General features: G+C 37.6%; 1 pseudogene; it reads left to right on the top strand.

Moving 5' to 3' along the window:
* The first annotated feature begins 15,568 nt into the window (after nucleotides 1-15,568).
* On the top strand, nucleotides 15,569-16,324 carry LOC147564809 (uncharacterized; annotated as a pseudogene).
* The last annotated feature ends 4,285 nt before the right edge of the window (nucleotides 16,325-20,609 follow it).

Here is a 20,609-nt window from a genome sequence, read left to right as displayed (position 1 = left end):
AAGGCAGTCGTTTCTCTAAAGTTTATATTCGACAGTTATCGTGTTCGTCGCGTCGTGTTGATATATTAACGCCTATGTAATGACTATCACTGTCAATATAAAAACAGACTGTAGTGGAGGATCGCGAGTGCATAAATTATGAAGTTGGTTAGATGTAATATAATTAAAACTTTTCCTACAAATTATTTCCTATTATTTCTTCGATCCAACAACAAAGAAAGTAAATATTCCATTATGGATGATAAAAATGTACGTAGAAATAACAACAACGACATATTTGTTATATTTTTGTGTTAATATTACAAAAATAATAAATAAACAAGTCAATAAAAAACAGTAATTAGCCAAAACTGATAACTCAATTGGTAAGACACGTATTATGAAATTCTGGAGGTCTCAGGTTCGATTCAGAACGGAAGTGTTAAAGTAGCCAACAAATGATTGCTCAAGTGAAATTCATAGTTTATTGAACTTGAAATATTAAAAGTACAAATAAAATAGTTTGATAGGCTTTAGACCTCTAGTTTAGATGAGCTTTAAGCCAGGTAGTTTAGAATGGTTGAGTTCAGGTGGTTATCGTGTTTATCACATCTTGATAATGTATCAATGAATTTGTAAGGACTGCAATAGTCAACCTTCAAAAAGAAAAACAATAATTAAACAAAAATACTGATCATTTTAATCCTTGTTGCTTGATCTCAATTTTTTTTTAATTATATGTTCAATATTAAGTTTGAATTTTAGCAAAGTTGTTCCTTGTGAGACTAGAATGTATATTCCAGATCATAACTTAATGGCTTTCAGTTAAGACCAAACTCTTTAATAGTTAATACAACTCAACCTTCTATGATAGATGTTCCCTTTGGTTCTAAATAAGTAGGATCTAGTAAGGGTGGGAATCGGTCCGAGTCGGGCCGGTCGGGTTTATGTCATTCATCGGGTTCGGGCCCGTCGGGTTTTGAGATTCTCTGTCCATTCAGACTTTCGGGTTTAATTGGGCGGGTTATTTAAAAAATCCTAGTGTCCAAAACCTGTCCAAGTCCGTCAAACTTTTTAGGTTTCTCGGGTATCGGGCGGTCGAGTATCGGGTTTTCACCTCAATTTGAAAATATCTCGGTCGAAATGACAAAAATATTTATATTTCGATGGTACTGAAATTTCTATCGAAACTAAATTTTAATTAAGTTTCTTTTGACAATGTTGTGTCAAGGGCACTCCGCACTTGGACAACAATATATGTATATATATATATATACATTATACACTTCAAATACTTTAAAAGTATATCTATATATATATATTACACATGCATACATAAATACATACAAGCACGCATACACATAATGTGCATAGGTATTATCATATAAATAGATGACATTATTAAGCAGGTTATGTCGGGTAAAGACTATCGGGTGGGCTCGTGCGGGATGCCGGTAGCACTTCAAAACCGTACCCGACTCGTTGATTTCATCGGATCGGTCGGACTAAAGCCGCATTCAGGTATCGGGTACCCGCGAGTTCTAACGGACTCGGGTACCCGTGACAGGTTTCGGGTTCTAGGATCTGCCCACCAAAATGAAATGAAAAAAAAACAAAGCGTTGGTTAATACTACTATTATAATTTTTAAAATTTAAAGTAATAGACAGAATATTCAACATGACTAATTGAGTATTGTGAGAGCTAGTTTCTAATTCAAAAGAGGCGGTTTTGGTTTCAAATCAATAGGCGGTTTGGTTTTGGCAATTGGCAGTTTAGATGCTTGTGGCGGTTTCAATTTGGAGTCGGCTTACAAATTGGTTACTAATTCTCGGCTTATATTATTATTATAAATAGGGTTGAGTTCCACCACTAAAAATCACCAACACAACAACAAACACAACTCTTCTTTAGAGAGAGCAAGTAAGAGAGATTTTTTGTTCATAGTTTTGAACGGTGTTAAATTTCTCGGTCGTCGAAGATTTAGTATAGAAGGTTAATTTCTATACGGTACCATCTTGGGACGAACTTGCGGGTTGTGTGAGTCGTCTTCATCTATCCTTCAATAAAGATTTCTTGTTCGCCCGAGGACGTAGGCTTTAAAACCGAACCTCGTTAAATTCTGTTCACATATTTGATTTTGACTTAGCTTTTCGATTAATCTTCATAATCGGATCAATTTCTAGGATATGTTCGATAGCTTCCGCGACTTTTAGTTCCAACAATTGGTACCAGAGCCTTGTTGAGATTGAACGAAGAGAAGATGGGATCGAGAAGTGGTACGGTTAAAGCAGGGAAATATGAGATAGAGAAGTTTAATGGGAAAAACGATTTTTCTTATTGGCGGATGCAGATGAAGAATCTGTTAATCTCGCAGAAATTACACAAGACGTTGACGGGAAAGAAACCAGGAGATATGTCAGATGAGGATTGGGAAGAGTTAGATCTCGAAGCACGGGCTACCATTATGTTGTGTCTTGAGAGGGACGTGGCGTTCCTAGTAGACGAAGAAACAACGGCGGCGGGTGTGTGGTTAAAACTAGAAAGCAGTTTCATGACGAAAACTTTAACGAATCGGGTCTACTTAAAATCCAAATTATTCACATGTAGAATGGAAGAGGGTTCTTCTATTCAGGAATATGTGAATAGGTTTGACAGGATTATCTCAGATTTGAAGGATATTGATGTTAAGGTTGAGGATGAGGACCAAGCCCTCATATTGTTACTTTCATTGCCTAAATCCTATGAAAACCTTGTTCAAACTTTGATGCTTGTTGGTGATAGTCTAAGCATGGAAGAGACGAGAAATTCGCTATTAGCGGATGACCTCCGTAAGGTTGCTACTAGTAGTATGGCGTCGGGTGGAGTAGACAAGGATCAAGCACAAGGGTTGTTTGTAACGAGGGGGAGGAGTAATGAAAGGGGAAAGGGAAAGGGCGGGAAATCTAGATCCAAATCTAGAGGCTCTTTCAAGAAAACATGCTTTAGTTGTGGTGAGCTTGGCCACTTTAAAGCGGCTTGTCTAAAAAGAAAGTTGAAGCAAAAGAACGAAGGCTACAAGGAGAAACAAGAGATGCAAGAGGCGGGATATCTGTAAGAAGAGGCGGACGAATGTTTCTCGGTGACAGAGGTGTCTGAGAAGATCTTCGATAAGTGGATGCTTGATTCAGGGGCGTCACACCATATGTGCCCAAATAGGGAGTGGTTTACTACCTATAGGAGTATAGATGGTGGTACAGTTATACTGGGTGATGATAGTATATGTAAAACTGTGGGACTCGGAACAATACGGATCAAGATGCACGATGGAGTGGTGAGAACATTGACGGACGTAAGACACATACCCGATTTGCGGAAAAATCTAATTTCCCTTGGTGTGTTGGAGCGGAACGACTGTAAGATAATTATAGAGAATGGCTCCATAAAAGTCGTTAAGGGTTCTTTGGTGGTAATGAGAGGTACTCGTTACGGAAATTTATACAAACTTTTGGGGACAACAATTACGGGAGATGTAGCAGTAGGAATCAGTGGAAGGGATCCAACGGCTAGTACGAGGCTTTGGCATATGCGCCTTGGGCATATGTCAGAAAAGGGTCTATCTTTGATGTGCGGGAAAGGCTTGTTGAAGGACATGAAGAAGCCTTGCATGGAGTTTTGTGAGCATTGTGTGTTCGGGAAGGCACACAGGGTGACGTTCTCTACAAGCAAGCACAGGAGCAAAGAGGTGTTAGACTACGTACACACCGATGTCTGGGGACCGGCAAAGTTACCTTCCAAGGGTGGTTCCAGGTATTTTGTTACATTCGTTGATGATCATTCGAGATTTGTCTGGCTTTATTTTCTGAAGCATAAGAATGAGGTATTCAACACATTCCTGGTGTGGAAAGCAATGGTTGAGAACAAAACTGGTCGAAAGCTGAAGACGTTAAGGTCGGATAATGGGACCGAGTACACGGATGGGGCATTCAAGCAGTTTTGTAATCAGGAAGGCATTGTGAGGCACTGGACAGTAGTAAACACACCTCAGCAGAATGGAGTCGCAGAGAGATTGAACCGTACACTACTTGAGAAGGCTAGATGTATGCGCTCCAATTCGGGATTAGGCGTAGAATGGTGGGCGGAACCTGTTGCTACAGCTTGTTATATTGTGAACAGGTCTCCACATTCTTCTTTAGATGGCGGCATACCTTACGAGGTGTGGTCAGGTGAACATGCAGATTACGAGAGGCTTAAGGTTTTCGGTTGTACGGCCTATTACCATGTTAAAGGTAACAAACTTGACAATAAAGCAAAGAAGGCAATTTTCTTAGGATATGCTACAGGAGTCAAGGGTTATCGGCTATGGTGTACGGAAGACAAGAAGTTTGTAATCAGCAGAGATGTGGTGTTTGATAAGTCATCTATTGTAGCTATGGCGAAAGCTACGGTGCCTAGTTGTGGTGATGTTGGGTCTACTAAAGCTCAAGTAGTGGAAGTAGAAGCCGAAGACCAACGGGTTTCTAGGAATCATGATCAGGTGGAGCATCAGGATGATACTCAGGATGAGGAAATTGATGAACCCGATCATGAGGAGGTTCAAGGGGAAGGTACACAAGTTTTACAACAACAGCAGCAGGATGTTTCGGTACACACTAGGCCGAAACGGTTATATAAGCCGGTACAGAGGTTAGGCTCAGACAAACCTCTTAGGCATTACGGGCAGGCAAATGTGGTTGAATATGCACTCTCGGTGGAAGACGACGAGCCGGTCACCTTCAAACAAGCTATTACCGCGGAAGAAAGAGAGAGTTGGTTGGTTGCTATGCAAGAAGAGATGGAGTCTCTCCACAAGAACAAGACATGGGAGGTTGTCCCATTGCCCGAAGGTAAGTCTGTTATTGGTTGTAAATGGGTGTACAAGAAGAAAGAGGATTCTTCCGAAATCAAGGGTACAAGGTATAAGGCAAGACTAATGGCCAAGGATTATGCACAGAAAGAAGGGGTCGACTACAATGAGATTTTCTCACCGGTCGTGAAACATACTTCTATTCGGGTGCTATTGAGTATTGTTGCTCACAGGGATCTTGAGCTGGAACAACTCAATGTTAAAACCGCCTTCTTGCATGGAGATTTGGAAGAAGAAATTTATATGGCTCAACCTGAGGGATACAAGGTTGAGGGTAAAGAAAATCAAGTATGTCGTTTGAGGAAGTCTCTTTACGGATTGAAACAATCCCCTCGCCAATGGTACAAACGATTTGATTTTTTCATGCTAAAGCATGGTTTTCGCAGAAGTGACTATGATTGGTTTGTATACATCAGGAAGCTTCGCGAAGGTGACTTTATTTATCTCCTTTTGTATGTGGATGACATGCTTATTGCTTCTCGAAGCATGGTGGAGATAAATAAGTTAAAATCTCAACTCAGTCAAGAGTTTGAGATGAAAGACATGGGCGCTGCAAAGAAGATACTGGGAATGGAGATTAAGAGAGAGTGGTCAAGTAAGAAACTGTACTTGAATCGGAAAGGTTACATCGAACGAGTAGTTTCTCGATTTGGGATGCAGAATGCGAAGACGGTGTCAACACCTTTATCACCACACTTCAGGCTCTCGGGAAAACAATCTCCCACTACTACGGTGGAGAAGGATCATATGGATCGTGTACCGTATGCTAGTGCAGTTGGCAGTTTGATGTACGCTATGGTGTGTACTCGTCCGGATATTTCACAAGCGGTCAGTGTGGTTAGTAGGTTTATGGCAAACCCGGGGAAGACACATTGGGAAGCTGTGAAGTGGGTCTTGAGGTACTTGAAGGGTACTGTTGATACGGGTTTGTGCTTTGGTGGAGACACATGTCAGGTAAGCGGTTATGTTGACTCAGATTATGTTGGCGATCTAGATAGAAGACGATCTACTACTGGTTATGTATTTAAGGTACATGGTGCTCCAGTTAGTTGGCGATCGATGTTACAATCTACAGTTGCGTTATCTACTACGGAGGCCTAGTATATGGCTATGGCCGAGGGTGTGAAGGAAGCATTGTGGTTGTGGGGTCTTCTGGATGATCTAGGGATTAAGCAGGAGTGCGTAGAGGTATGGTGTGATAGTCAAAGTGCGATCCACTTGGCGAAGAATCAGGTCCATCATGCTCGTACTAAGCATATCGATGTCAGGTATCACTTTGTACGAGATGTCATAGAGGAAGGTGATGTTTCTCTCATGAAGGTACACACAGATGAGAATCCCGCGGACATGTTGACTAAAGTGGTGACGTGTAGCAAGTTTCAGCATTGCCTGAAATTGCTACAAATCGGCTCGTGTTAAGTTGCCCGAAAGGGCGTAATGGCGACAAGGTAATCTTTATCTGAAGGGTTGGTAGAACTACGGTAGGCTTGATCCTGTAAAACGGTACGTAGGCAACCATGGTCATATGGTGCAGTCGGATGAAGCTACAAGTAACAGATATATCTTACAAGGAGTATCCTGGTGTTCGTCCAAAATTTGAAGAGTATCAAATTGTGTACGAGGTGGAGAATTGTGAGAGCTAGTTTCTAATTCAAAAGAGGCGGTTTTGGTTTCAAATCAATAGGCGGTTTGGTTTTGGCAATTGGCAGTTTAGATGCTTGTGGCGGTTTCAATTTGGAGTCGGCTTACAAATTGGTTACTAATTCTCGGCTTATATTATTATTATAAATAGGGTTGAGTTCCACCACTAAAAATCACCAACACAACAACAAACACAACTCTTCTTTAGAGAGAGCTAGAGAGAGAGCAAGTAAGAGAGATTTTTTGTTCATAGTTTTGAGCGGTGTTAAATTTCTCGGCGTCGAAGATTTAGTATAGAAGGTTAATTTCTATACGGTACCATCTTGGGACGAACTTGCGGGTTGTGTGAGTCGTCTTCATCTATCCTTCAATAAAGATTTCTTGTTCGCCCGAGGACGTAAGCTTTAAAGCTGAACCTCGTTAAATTCTGTTCGCATATTTGATTTTGACTTAGCTTTTCGATTAATCTTCATAATCGGATCAATTTCTAGGATAGGTTCGATAGCTTCCGCGACTTTTAGTTCCAACAAGTATGGCATAAACGGACCAATAGGAACACAAGTAAGAGTTACAGTTTTTTTTTTTGTTGAAAGTAATAGTTACAGTTCATTATTCATAAAACCAATATGGTCGCTCTTTAATGCTCATAAATCAGAACACAACTTAGGTGAAAATGAATAAATAATGTCCCTCCAAACAATGTTTTTGATATAATGGCCTGGGCAAGAATATAATCCTACCTCCAATTGGCAGAGTTGCTATTTTTTCCTTCCAACCCAAAGAGGGCCACAATAGATTTTTTTTTGTTGAACTGCCATAATAGATTCCGATGATAAGTAGGTTTTAACAATGGTATTTATGTCAACAGTTGGTAGCCCAAGTGGTTCCAAGGTGTTGACATAAACTTCAGAAAACCCTGAAGGTCTCAAGTTCGAATTCCAGAGTGGAATCTTTGGTTATTTGATTTGGGATTATTAAGGTGTAAATAATGTAGTTGGGCTTTAGGCTATTGTCTTGTTGGGCTATAGGCCCGGTCTCGTTTCAGTTTGAGTGCTCAGTTATTGAGCGTATCACATCTTTAATGTATCAATACCAAATGTAACGACATACGTAGATCGTAGTCGACTTCCAAAAAAACCAATGGTATTTATCTTTTATTTTGTCAATATATGACCTTCCAAAACATGTAAATTTTATGATGATGGTGATACATTAGACGGTACGAAAATGTCAAATAAAAAGAATATAATTACATTTGTGGTGTGGAAGGGGAATGTTTTTTTGTTTTTTGTTTTTTGTCGAAGGGTGGAAGAGGAATGTTGATAAGATATGTTGAGACTATAGTACTAGGTTGGCTGCATGCATGTTTTCAACCTTTAGTTCAAAGAAGTTTCCTGGAAAGATGTAAACTCATATCAAAGTATCTAACCTCAACCTCTTCTTGTCTTTTCATAGAATTTCATGTTTTGGAAAATTTGGCCAAAACTCTCTTTATCTCTCTCGGAGATCAGAGGCCATCTCTCTCTTGAAGAAGAAGATAAAAAATTCTCTTTATCTCTCTCGAAGATTAGAAGCCATCTCTCTCTCTTGAAGATCCTAAGTCCTCTCCCTCCCTCTCTCTCTCGGAGATTAGAAGCTCTCTCTCCCCTCTCTCGAAGATCAGAAAGTTCAACCCTCGCCAGATCCAACGAGAGTTTCGAACAAGACGACCCTCGCCAAATCCAGCGAGGTTTAAGACCAGGGGCGGAGCCAGAATTTCATTTTAGGCAGGGCTGACTTACGTAAAGTTTTGTGTATGGAATTTGAAGACATTATTACTTCCAAAAAATGACGTTTTTTGTTTGACTATAATTGATTCATTCTTTTATTGTGTTACAATAAAATTTTCTATTATGTACCGTTATACATACCCAAAATTTGTGAAGCGAAGAAGAATTTCGAAGTTAGATTTGTGACAAAAACACAAAAATTGAAGACATCAACTTCGCTAAAAAGAAGTCGAGAAAAAGCATATGGTGATGGTTGAAGTGGTAATGAAAAAAAAAAATGAAAAAACAGGAAAGACAAAAAAGGGAAAAAGAAAGAGGAAAAGTTTAGAGTGAAGGAATTCACTACTTGCAAAAGATAAAGATATTTTTGCGTATTAAATTTGTAGTCAGAAAGCATCAGTGCTTGCAAAAGGAAAAAAATATTTTTTATTCAATCGCAATTAATATATATATTTAACCATTGTAATTGATTGCAAAAGTAAAAAAAAATTTATTCAATTGCAATTGATCCATATATTTTTTGCGTATTTTTTATACATTTAATTTTTATGATAATTGTTTTTTTTACTAATAAACATGCCTAAGATTTGAAAAACAATTTTTTTTAAGTTATTCATGATAAAACACAAAAATAGGACATAAAATCTTTCTTTACCGAGTAAATTAAACAAAATATGATACAATACTAAGTTTTCGTATACGAAGAGAAATGTTCTGACAAAGGAGACTCTTCCCTTCACTACAACAACTAAGAGAAAAGAGCGAGCTTGAGAAAGATGAAGAGAAAGAAAAAAAGATGAAACCTAGAAGAGGAAAGATGAAGTGAAGAGAGATAAAAGAGAATAATAAAAAATTTAAGAATAACAAGAAAATTAAAGTATAACAAAATTGCAAAAAAATTGGGGGCAAAAATAAAGTATAAACGCAACTGAGTGCCGAAACAGCGGGAATGAGTTAAGGGTAAAATAAGGATTTTCTTATAAATTTGGGGGCAAAAAGAGATTATTCCTTGTCAAATGAACAACCCTAAAATAAGATTGAAAATATGGTTATGGGTAAGCTCGACAAAGGAGACTCTTCCTTCACTACAACAACTAAGAGAAACGAGCGAACTTGAGAAAGAAAAATAGATGATATCTAAAAGAGGAAAGATGAAGTGAAGAGAGATAAAATAAAATAATAATTTTTTAAGAATAACAAAAAAATTAAAGTATAACAAAATTGCAAAAGAATTGGGGGCAAAAATAAAGTATAAACGCAATTGAGTGTCAAAATAGCGAGAATGAGTTAAGGGTAAAATAAGATTCTTTTTATAAATTTGGGGCCAAGAAGAGATTATTCCTTGTGAAAGGAACATTCCTAAAATAAGATTGAAAATATGATTACCGGTAAGCTCCAACCTATGACCTTAGGTGTAATAGGTAAACATTCTACCAACCGGTCTATGTCATATAATTATTCATACTTTGATGCGGAACTTATAAGAGATAACCCAGGCTATAACCTGGGTTGGTCTTCATATGCCTCCACCCCTGGTTAAGACATTCTTGTTTAAGATTTCAGGGTTCACTGATCCGACGAAAGTTTTCGTCAAATCCGACTTCTACGAAGGCTATCATTACTGGTTTGTAGTGGTGGTGGTTTAGATTGTTGTGGCGGGGTCTGATTTGTGGTGGTGGAATTTGTTTGTCGTTCTGTGATCTTGTGTTATGGTGATGTGTGATCTTGTGTTCAAGTAGTGGTGTTCGGTTCCTGACAGTGGTGGTGGTTGTGGCGGCGTGTCTTTGAGGGTGGTGGTAAAAATAGAGAGAATTTTTTTCCAAAATAGAAGGCCACAAGTGTCATTTCACCCATTTCCAAGTCTTAAATAAATGGTTTCTTTTTCACCCATACATACAATTACTTAATTTAACTAACTTTTCAAATTTGCATAAATTAAAAAATAAACACAAGAAATCTGAACTCACACCCAATTCGGATTTCAGATATGAAAATAAAAATAAAAAAACAAACACAAGCTTACATTTATTAGTTTTTTTTTGTTAAGAATTTACATTTATTAGTTGGAATCTAAAAAATGAAAAGCACAAATGTTTATGATGACACCAATAAGTCCATCCCTATATCATTATCACGGGTAGATCACACCACCAACAAAATGCGTGGATCACAATCTTAATACTATATAAATATGGTATAGAAACTATGACACTTGAAAAAAATTAATAATACATCATACATTAGCAAAGACAGTCATAAAGTAGAACCTAAATTGTCTCATAATAATTGATAATTTAGACTACTTGAGTAAACATTTAATTATAATCGAAAGGGTTAGTTCATATTCTATGATCAGTATCTCAAAAACTTTCACAGTAAGGGGAATTCATCAAATTGGCTTTAATTGTAATTGGGAGGGTTAGTTCATATTCAATCTTCTCCTGTTTTAAATGTCTAATAAAATACAAAAGACACTACTTACTTTGGCTGCATCTTTATTTAAACCATAGGAAGAAATTTCGTGGAAGGAGAACCTTAATGGATATTAGTTAACAACCAATTCATCTCATTCATATCACACACGTGAGGTGAGTGCTCTTATAATTCTTGGACTGCTTGTGTAGAATACTCGTGTCAAACTCATTCTCCTGTGAGTGCCTTCAGACTGATCGTTATTTCAGTTAGCTGCATCCTCTATACCTCTTTTTTTTTTGTTGAAAGCTATGCGTCTTCTTCTTCAACTGACTTTACCTCTCTCTTACACATCTTACCCTTCGCACGATCAATAGATGGAGGAGACGCTTTCGCGGCTCTTACAACAGTACTGTGGGCCAAAGCCAATGGAATACAAAGGATTATCTTGGAAGGAGATTCGCAGAGAGTGATAAATCAGCTAACAGAGAAGCAAGCTCATTGGACATTTAAACATGCCATTAGCAAAATCCTATGTCTATTTCCTTTAGGTTTGTGCGTACATCAGTACATCAGTAAACAGTTACCGCTGATACTCTATATATCCAAGTTTTCTAGACGATTAGGTCAGTCTAGTGTTTGACAAATTATGATGTCTCTTTCGTGACAAAACTATAGTGGAGTTTAGCTGCCTTTTGATATGAACAAATAAAACAGTTTTGATTAAAAAAAAATTATCAACTACAATCACTGAAATAGTTTATAAATTTAGATTGGAATTAGGGATACCTAATGGTTAGCAATCTTAAAAGAATAATAATATAATTTATTATAAGATTAAATAAATACTGATCACTCTATTTAAACTGAGAATAAATATTTGTATCACTCCGGTAGGTAGGTGGTGGCTTTGAGAGTGACTACAAACGTGCCCTAATAAGGTCGGGTTTGTTTTTCTTCTTCTTCTTTTCTCTCTCTTTGGTCAGAACTCCCTAGACAATATTCACATTCTCAAGAGTATCTTGAAAACTTTTTGCGAGTCTTCTGGTCAAATGATTAACTACAAAAAGTCTAACATATTCTACTCTAAAAACTCCCACCCGAAGTTTAAGCGAATGATTATGCGTTCTATGAAAGTCAAATACGCCTCTACTTCGGAGAAATACTTGGGAGCTCACCTTTTCATTGGAGCCAACAAGCGGGCTGCTTTCCAGGAACTCCTCCAACAAATTAAGAATAAACTGGAGAAATGGAATTATTCATTCCTTTCTCAAGCTGGGCGCACTATTGTTATTTCAACAATAGCTGCCGCTGTACCCCGATACCAAATGCAATGCTTTGCCTTACCGAAAGGCATCAGCAAAGGCATTATGACGATGCAGAAGTCGTTTTGGTGGGGTAAGTCTAGAGGCATATGTACGAAATCATGGTCGTCCATATGTCTTCCTAAAGCCATGGGAGGACTAGGAATTCATCGCACAGAGCTCGACAACACAGCTATGCTTAGCAAACTAGCCTGGAGACTTAAATCTGAGCCTAATGCTATGTGGGTCAGATTTCTGAAAGCCAAATATTTCCCCAGAACAGATTCTCCTGGTCCCATCAAAGGACATCACTCCTGGCTCTGGAAGACCATTAATAAACATATGCACCTTATTGACGAGTTAACTACTTGGGAAGTGCATAATGGTAACCACATTAACATCTGGTCAGACTTTTGGATTCCTGATAATATTATCCCGGTTAATATCACTAATAATACTCATATTACGAAAGTGGCACAACTGATAAACAATAATCGCTGGGATGACACCACACTCAATAATATCTTTGACCAACACATTCAAAACCGTATTAAAGCTATTCCGATCAATACGGAAGGCGAAGATCAGAGGATATGGAAATTAACGAATTCGGGCAAATTCACTGTGAAATCTATGTATAATTACTTATGTACGAGTATAAATTCCCCCACAAATTTTATCCCCAATTGGAAATTTATATGGAATCTCCCCAATGTACCTAGAGTGCAATTATTCATTTGGAAAATATGTAATAACGCTCTCCCAGTTAGGGAGAGAATTGGCAAGTTCATTAACAATAACCTTATTTGTCCTAACTGTAATGCAATTGAAACTATAGAGCATGCGCTCTTACACTGCCCTTTGGCAAAGAACATATGGTTCCATTTTAACATTATATCGGAAAATATTTCAAATATTAAAGAATGGATTTTTTCTTGGGAACACACCCCTCAACTTAAAGATGCATCCTACCAGAATCTCCTTTCCACAATCTTGTGGATTATATGGAAAACTAGATGCGACCATTGTTTTCAATATGAAATAAATGATCTCACTCAAATTATTAAGTTAATTAACAATTTCCCCAAGAAAACTATACCCACTATTAAGAACAGAAAACCCGTTCAAAATAAATGGAATCCCCCAGAAAACTCTTGGATGAAAATTAATGTAGACGCTTCTTTTATCAGTGTGAACGAAATGACAGGTATCAGCTTAATTATGCACGATGAGAGAGCAAAATTCATTGCAGCTCAAACATCTATAGCCAGATGCAGAAATAGCGAGGAGGGGGAAGCTGTTGCCCTCCTTAATGGTCTTCTCTGGGCAGAGGAACATGAGTACAAAGACATCATCATCGAGAGTGACAACATTAATCTTATTAGCCACATCCAGAATCCCAAACACGAAGTTAACTGGCAATCCAGAGTTCACCTCCAGAGAATTCATGACAGGAAAAAGTATTTCAACAACGTGAAATTTAATTACATTAATCGGAAATTTAATAAGCCAGCTGACAAGCTAGCGAAGCATGCAAGGAAGAAGAATAAAGCAGAATCTTGGCATAGAATTCCTTATTTTCTTAATTCCATGTACTGTAATAACACTTTGTCTTTTTAATTTAATCTAATCACCTTAACAAAAAAAAAAAAAAAAAAAAAAGAATGCCCCCTTCCTTTTTTTATTCTTCTCTTGTTTACTCTTCTGCCTTGTTTATAAAAGGGGAGGATTGCTATTTCTATTATTTGAAGAGTTACTTATTTTCAGACTCTTATCATGAGAAACCTACTACTAATTCTGATAGGGTTTAAACTAGTAATATTAGTAGTATTCACAAAGAAGAATCTTTTTGGGAACTTAATTCTACTACTAGGGTTTAAACTAAGAGAAGGTGTCATCCTTTTCGGTTAGTTACTGTTTTTGCCCCCAATTTGTCAACTCCAATAGTGTTTATTAGATTTCTCTTTTGGCCCCCAAGGGACAAGGGTATCCAGCTTTTTGCTTGACCTCTAAATTTTGTCACGCCTTCCAATTACACCTTCGTAGCATTTTTGCAGTATTTTCTTTTTATCCAATTTACTTCTGCTTCATCTTTCTCTTTCTCTTTCTTCCGTTTCACCTTCTTTAACCTAAGAAGTCGTCAGAGTAAAGTTGCGACCGACGTCTTTTTTCGGCGGCCTTCACTTTTGTAACTCCTTCCACCACCTCCGTTACCACTTTCTTTCCCTCTCTATCTATTTTTTCTCTCTTTCTCTTATGTCTCTCTCTTTCCCTTTATTTTTCTCTGAACCTCTATGTTCCCTCTGGATCTGGACCATTCGCAAACCTTTTTTTTCTTCAACACAAGCGTGGTATAAATGCAATTTTCTTGCTAATTAATACTCACTTTCTCGTGATGCTTCAATAAAATACACAAAAAAAAATCTTAGATCAGACTTTGATGTGTTGATATTCATGTTTTCAAATGTTTATTTATTTTCGTCAATACTTAGGTTGATTTTCATCTTCACCTACTACTAGTTTGTTTTTCATCATCTTCAAATGGTCTTTTATACTCCCTCCGTCCCAAATTAAGAGTCCCACTTTGAAAAGTCAACTTTTTTTCACAAGTTTTGCTTTTCCATTTTTACCCATATTAATTTAGTAGTATATCCTTTTTGAACTTTTAAGAATTATGGTAGGGTATTATTTCTCTCACTTCACTTACCATAAGTGTCCAACTATTGAAAATAAAATTAAGCGCTAAATTGGAAACACTATAAAATGTGATAATCTTAAAATTTAAAATTGGTTAATTTTCAATGTTCTGAAATTTGGCGCTTTTTATTTTCATTTTAACTAAATTCGAGTTTTCAAATTAGAATTCAATTGTGAACAAAAAATTGAATTTACTGAAAATGTTGTTTTGACAAATTTTAATTCTTGATTTCCAAAATAGATTAGTAGCACTATATAAGATTAATTTCCATAAGCACAAAATTATTCTTACCTTTATCTAAAAGATAACCAAAATCCCACTTTGTTTCTTCCAACATCAACTATGAGCTCACAACAATCAAATTGTGGTTCTAAAAAAAAGTTGTCTAATCAGGAACGCCAAGAAATTCTTAATCAGCTCTTGAAAGCAAGTGATAATGGAAAATTAGTAAGAGGTACAATTGGTCGTATAGCCGAATTATTTTTTGTGAGTAGAAAAACAGTGCATCGAGTTTGGAAACGTTCTCAAGAATGTCTTGCTAATGAAGAAATTGTTAATGTATCCAACAAATTTGTCGGCAATGTTGGTCGTAAAAGAATTCAAATTGATCGTAGCAAAGTTTTGGAAACTCCTCTTCGTCGTCGAACAAATATTCGATCCATGGCCAACGCTTTAAACGTTTCAAAAAGCACACTTCATAGAAGAATTAAAGAAGGTATGCTTAGGCCACATTCAAATGCTTTGAAGCCATCTTTGAACAACGAAAATAGAAAAGCAAGACTTCGATTTTGTTTATCCATGCTTGATCAAAATAGTCCTAATGGCAATCCTATTTTTCAGAACATGTACAACTATGTACATATTGATGAAAAATGGTTTTATATGACCAAAGAATCGCAGAAGTATTATCTTCTCCCAGAAGAAGAAGACCCATATCGTACTTGTAAAAGCAAAAGATTCATCTCAAAAGTTATGTTCCTTGCAGTTGTTGCTAGACCTAGATTTGATTATGCAAGTAATGAAGAATTTTCTGGAAAAATTGGAATTTTTCCTTTCACAAGTAAAGTGGCAGCTAAGAAAAACAGTAAGAATAGAATTGCGGGTACTTTATAAACAAAAGCAATGGTGTCTGTAAATAAAGACACAATTCGATCTTACTTGATTGAAAAAGTTTTGCCAGCAATTAAAGAAAAGTGGCCACTTGATGCTGTGACGGATACAATTTTTATCCAACAAGACAATGCTAAACCCCACATCAACCCGAATGATGTTGAGTTTCTTCAAGCAGTCTCAAACACTGGACTTGATATCCGATTGTGTTGTCAACCGCCGAATAGTCCAGATTTAAACGTTTTGGATCTTGGATTTTTTAGAGCAATTCAGTCATTGCAACATCAAGAAGCACCAAATACAATCGATGATCTACTTCAAGCAGTACAAAATGCCTTTTATGAATTACCTGTGAAATTTCTCAATCGTAATTTTTTAACAATGCAGCAATGTATGATTGAGATAATGAAAGTGAGTGGCTCTAATAATTATAGAATGCCACACATGAATAAAAATCAATTGGAGAAGGACGGAAATCTTCCTATTCGTCTAGAATGTGAACGTAATTTAATGGACAATGTCTTATGAGTATTGCAAGAATTAGAGAATTAAAGACTATTCAAATGTAATCCATAACATTTCAATTTAAAAATAAAAATTTTGCTTTATTCAAATTAATCATTCCTCCTTGAATTTTATGGTAGCAAATGTTGGTCGTATTTTATGTTTTGGTGTTTTCTTTCTTAATTAATCTCATACTCAAATAATGTTGATTTTAAGCCATTATGGAAAGCGGGTACTTTATTAGGGAATGAGCTAGATTTTGGTGTTATTCTACTAAGAAATATTCTAATTAGCTAATAATAACTCTAAACTCCAATACAAGGGTATACTTGGAAAAGGTAGAGATTTTATATGATATAAAAAGAAATGGGACTCTTAAATTGGGACAGACCAAAAAGGAATACGGGACTCTTAATTTGGGACAGAGGGAGTACTTACTTTTCCCTTAGGTTAAAATGGCAAACGAAGTGGAACCTATTGAACTACTAGATGGAATACCGCTTTATGTATGTAGAGCATGCCATGAGGACGGATTCGACACAGACATTGCTTATAAACATCATACTGTTAGTTAGATATTGTATTTGTTTTTTACATTCATCTCCAACACCATAGTAGTTCCACACCATTACATTCATCTCCAACACCATAGTAGTTCCACACCATTACATTCATCTCCAACACCATACCCACTAACACCATCTGACACCAACTGTTGTGACGAGAGCATACGAAACAAATCAAATCTTTGACACAACGATAAATATTCCTGCTAAGAATCTGCTCTCTATTACCACATGCAACTTTTGCTTCATAGAGTGATATTTGGTTAAACCCGCCATCTCGTCCCTTCCCAACCTGAATGTACTCATTGTGGGTGACATTTCCACGCCTTAATGTTGAGTTAAGAAACAAAATGTTAGAGATATCTTAGTTCTGTTTAATCAAGTATGGGTGGGTTAGAGCAATTGTTCCTACGAATAAATATACAGAAGCTCAACTAGGAAGGTTAAATTGAAGAGTTAATTCCTATATGCCCCCTACTTTGTGACCAGCTTCCTTTTTGGCCCCCTATTTTTCATAAATTCAAATTTGACCCCCTATTTTTATGTAAGTGGCGTAAATACCCTTCTTAATTTCTAAATAAAATATTAAAAACATAATTATTTCCACCTCACCTCTCTCTCTATCTCTCTCCACCTCACCCCTCTCTCCACCTAACCTCCCTCTCTCTCTCTCTCCACCTCACTCTGTCTTCTCCGATTAAGTTCGCCGGCCGAAATTTTTTCCGGCCGGCGACCTTAAAAAAAAAAAGCTCCCATCTCTCTCTCAAAAGATTCCGGCGAAGGGGTTACCCTTCGCCGGAATCTGTTGAACCAGACCTTCAGATCTGAAGGTCTGTTCCGTACAGACCCTTCGGAACAGACCTTCAAAGGGTCTGCTCGACCCTTGAAGGTCTGCTCGGAACAAACCTTTAGGTCTGGTTCAACAGATTCCGGCGAAGGGTAACCCCTACGCTGGAATTTTTTGAGAGAGAGAGAGATGAGAGTTTTTTTTTTTAAGGTCGCCGGCCGGAAAATTTTTCGGCAGGCGACCTTGCCGGAGAAGAAAAAGAGGGATAGGTGGAAAGAGAGAGAGAGAGAAAGAAAGGTGGAGAGAGAGATGTGAGGTGGAGAGAGATGTGAGGTGGAAATGAGGTGGAATGTATTTAATTTTATTTTGAAAAATTATGAATAGGAAGGACAATTAAGACATTTACTTGAAAATAGGGGGTCATATTTAAATTTACGAAAAACAGGAGGCCATAAAAGAAGCTGGTCATAAAGTAGGGGACCATATAGGAATTAACTCTAAATTCAATGGGGGATACAATCACAAACACCTCATAATCCAAAAAGAAAACCTTTAACTTTTACTTTGCATCATATAGTACTCATGATACAAGGGAACCCAACAACATAAACAAGATTAAGGGAACAACTGGAAAAGTTCTAAATCAAACATATACAGAAGCTGTTAAGATCAAAACCCTAGCTCCTCCTACATAATATGATACCATCGACAAGGTTGAACATCTCACTCCTCCTCCTTTCGAAAACAATAACATCTTATGATGAAAACCCTCGAAAAATGAAGAACAAAAATACGAGCTAATTGAATCACAGCAGCAACAATCAAAGCAAGCTAGGGATAAACAATCAAGGGCGGCTCATGAATCAAATCGGAATATTCAGATCAAGATACTATATTCAGGCGAATAATTCTATAAATCATCAACGAACTAGATACTTTGATGGTGAAGAAGATGAAGGCTAGGGCATTTTAGAGAGAGAAAATAAAGCAGAGAAGAAAAGTGAAAGTGGTGAGGATAATGGTATTTCTGTAATGATTTTTGTCCAAAATGACCTGAAAAATAATTAGCCATATTATTTGAAACATTAATGACAATTACTTATAGTATTATGGTAAACTTTAGTTGTTTGAAAAAGTTAAGTGTTTTTTTTTGCTCATCTAGGTACTTTACGAAAGAAAAGTGGTTAGGAAGGAAACCGGTCATAAACCAGGGGGCATATGGGAAAAACCTATTACAGATTAGTCCTTACGAAAACCTCCTATAACTAAATAGGGTTATTTCTCAAATAGGCCCTAACTTTGTGACCAGTTTCCTGCCTAGCCCGTAACTTTAGCAATAATTCCTGTATGACCACTTTTTTCCGTTATCTTTAACTTTCTGTTACTCTCTCTCCTCTATCTCATTTTCTCTCTCTGCCAAGTCACCTCTCACGCCACATCATTGTCTTCACAGGCAGGGTCGCCGGTCGGCCAAATTTCCGGTCGGCGACCTTCAAACTTTTTTTTCCTTTTTTCTTCTCTCTTCCCTCTCTCTCTAAAAAAAAGTTTTTTTTTCATTCCTCTCTCTAGATCTGTTCTAGAGAGAGAGAGGAATGAAACAAATTTTTTTTTAGAGAGAGAAAAAAATAGTTTGAAGGTTGCCGGCCGGCGACCCCTGCCGGTGAAGACGATGATGTGGCGTGTTGAAATGATGTGGCATAGGGAGAAAATGAGGCGGAGGAGAGAGAGTGATGTGGCGTTAAAATGCCACATTTGGATCACTTAACTTCGATGAGTTAGTTCGTTTCGGGTTTTATTTCTAACTGTTTATGTGTTTTTCTTGGTAGGTACCTTATTTGGAGTTTGACGCTTCATTCAGAATAAAACGAAACATTTATCACATTTTCATCTCATGTGGAAGAGACCGGAAGGAAAGAGCATCATGGGTATTTTGGTCATTTTGAGAAAATCAGAGGTTAGATGGAAAGTGAAGTCAATGGTGAGTCCGACGGCGAAAACGGAAGTTGAATTGGAGTTCGGACGGAGAAGTTATGGAAGAAAGAAGTCGAGGGACATTTTTGTCTACTTTGAAAATTAGAAATGTAGAAATATATGCTGAAGGCACCCTTGGTTGCTAATGAGATAGAAGGCCCAAAGCCCAAAAGCTAAGAGTCTAACAAAGAACAAAGAAATTTTATGAGCACCTCATTTTAATGTCCAAGTCAAAATAAGTCATGATTGACTAGGGCTTTAGTTGTGAAAGAACAAAAAGGGGAAAAGTCTGATCGGAGGGTTATCATCTTCTCAATTAGAAATTAGGGTTTAGAAGAGGGAACCGGCCAAGGCTTTGGCCGGCGGCGGCAGGGAGAGAAGCAGCTGGGGTTTTGAAGAAAGCAAGGGAATCGAGTCTGTTTCTTCATCATCAGCTCGGTTTTTGAAGTCTTCAACAGCAAACTCGGATCAGCATAGCTCCGGCTTCGATCAACACCGACGGGCAGAGCTGAAAAGTTGCTCGGGACTTGAAGGACTCAGCAGCTCCAGCACCGGAACAACAAGGGAACACGCGGGTTTGCGAGCCTTAACGGGAAGAACAACAGCTGCTAAGGTCTTGGCCGGCTCAGGTTGCTTCGCACGAGAGCAAGGGACATGTAGCAGCAGCACGGGACGGAACTTGGTTTGGCCGGAATTAAATTAGATTTGGCCGGACTCGGTTGTGGTACTTCCGGCCATTATTCTTGCCGGAAAACTTAGGGTTCTCGGTTGAGCTTGTATTCCCATGTTTTCCTTGTGTTTGATTGAGTTTTTGAGTTAGAAATCTTAGAGAGAGAAAGCTTAAGTGAAGCTTTCATGGTGGATTTTTAGTTTGGAGAAAGAAGATGGTACTGTTACTAAGGGGAACCCTAGTTTTCACTGAGGGGACACCTAATCTGCTCTGTTAAGGGGAAATCAGGATATTGCTAGGGGGAGATTGGCAGCA

The sequence above is a fragment of the Eschscholzia californica genome, unplaced genomic scaffold (assembly GCF_041429995.1).
Source record: "Eschscholzia californica isolate CP2 unplaced genomic scaffold, dmEscCali1.0.p SCAF_1, whole genome shotgun sequence".
Taxonomy (NCBI): Eukaryota; Viridiplantae; Streptophyta; class Magnoliopsida; order Ranunculales; family Papaveraceae; genus Eschscholzia; species Eschscholzia californica.
This window is presented reverse-complemented; position numbering and strand designations above follow the sequence as displayed.